Raw genomic sequence first — 2135 nt, 5'->3', positions numbered from 1 at the left:
AATAAAGTTACGTGTAGCGTTTTAAGCATTCCTATCTTGGTGGTTTGTGCTAAGTGCCCTTCAAACCCTTCAACTGTGATCCCATAGGACTTTTTTCTCAGCTCCATCACACTTTGTAATTGCCTGCTTACTGGTCTCTCTCCAACTCGCTATGTCTCCTGGGGGCAGCTATATCTCAGACTGGACTTTGTTAGTTTTGAAGCATTAATGAGGACATTTCAAAAACATATTTGTGAATGTGTGTTTGTAGTAGAAATAATTTGAATAAAAAGGAGTGCAGCATTTAGGCAAAGGGGCCATCCAACTCTTGGTTAAGCTGATTAGTTTTTAAAATAGCTCCCAACCTGTGGATTAGTGTAAGGGTACTAGGCAAGGTGGGCTGAGGAGGCCGGGGTGAGCTAATTTGTGTAGGTGGAATGAGTAGTTAGCCTTTGGTATCTAATCTCACAGAAAAAAAATCTAGAGTGAGTTGATGCATAGGACAAGAACTCCAAAAGCTAGATAGAGAGAGTTTTAAAGAAAGCTTGAAGAGCAGTGGAGAACAGAATGCGGAGGGTACCAGGCTTGGAGGGGACTACGTTTCTGTGAGCCTGTAAAGGGCTCTATGGAGATAATGCCAGTTGAGACTTCCTGTGGGACCAGGCAGCAATGAGCACAAACTAAACTGACAGGGGAGTGTATTGCAACATTAGTTTTAATTTCAAATACATTTAGTGTCTGGACTTGAGGCCCAGACATGGGAAGCAATAGACAACTCAATTACTTTTCTGAATAAGCAATTGCAAGAAAGTCTATAAAACCTAAGAAGAAGAGTAATGGCCTTCAAGGGTAGTGTCTATCCTAAGGGACATCATGGGTCAGAAGGGACACAGTACTTTAAACTCATGCCCAGTCACCTGAATGATGTAAGCTTTGGCTATTTTGTTTTTCACCACAATGTAGTTTATTGGCAGGAATTCTGTGCTGCCTAATGAGGAGTCACTGCACCTGAGCTGACTATGCTAGGCTGCATCGGGTAGGGTAGAAGAAGAGGAAATTTCAAAAGGAAGGAAAAAGAGAAAAAGGTTGCATGATGACCTGTGGATTTCTTCTCTCTCTTGGACTTTTACAAGATGACAGCAGCAGCAACCAGGGACTTGACAAGAGTAACATTCCCTTTGGAACTGCCCCAGAGGAATGTTCCCATTTATCACAACTGTGCAGAACTCGTACACAGGAGAGCTATAGCTGGCAGAGCCATGCCAGCCGTAATTAATGGCCCAGGCCAATATCAGTCTTTGAAGTACTCGGATATTAATAAATGTTAGATAAGAAAGGCAGCTATTTATCTCTTCACCCAATACAGTTATACAAGAGATGGATATCTTAATGTAAACATTTGCAGCCTCACATATTGTTACAATTTCTGAATTGTGACTGGTGACAGCAGGTTGCCTTGAGTAATTGCAATGAAACAGAATAATCTAGTAAAAGCTATTGTTACCTTAAGTAATACTATTCTGCGAAATATAGCTACTAGTAAGAAAAAATAATACCAGTTTTTAATTACATATATAAAGAGCCAGGGGCCATTGCAACCGAACGGATGACCAAACAGGCTTCGTGGGGCAACCAGGCCAGTAGGGGGTTAGTGAAGGATGACCAAACGACTGAACAGCAGGCTGTGTGGGGCAACCAGGCCGGCAGGGGGGGTAGTGAGGGGCAACCAAACAACCCAACACCAGGCTTTGTGGGGCAACCAGGCCGGCAGGGGGTGCAGTTGGTGGCCACCAGGCTGGCGGAGGGGCAGTGAGAGGCAACCAGGCTGGCAGAGGGGGGACAGTGAGGGGCGACCAAGTCAGCAGGGGTGGCAGTTGGGGGCGACCAGGCCAGCAGTGGGGGCAGTTGTGGGTGACCAGGCCAGCAGGGGGAGCAGTTAGGGGTGACCAGGCCGGCAGAGGGGGGTGACCAGGTTGGCAGGGGGGGGCAGTTGGGGGCAACTTGACCAGCAGGCAGAGGTGGTTAGGGGCAGCAGGGCCAGTAGGGATGATCAGGCAGGCAGGCAGGTGAGCAGTTAGGAGCCAGCGGTCCTGGATTGTAAGAGGAATGTCTGACTGCAGTTTTTTAGGCCCAATCCTTGGCCTAAACCAGCAGTC

This window comes from Myotis lucifugus, unplaced genomic scaffold (assembly GCF_000147115.1).
Source record: "Myotis lucifugus unplaced genomic scaffold, Myoluc2.0 scaffold_663, whole genome shotgun sequence".
Taxonomy (NCBI): domain Eukaryota; kingdom Metazoa; phylum Chordata; class Mammalia; order Chiroptera; family Vespertilionidae; genus Myotis; species Myotis lucifugus.
The sequence above is the reverse complement of the archived record's forward strand: the minus strand, read 5'-3'. Positions refer to the sequence as shown.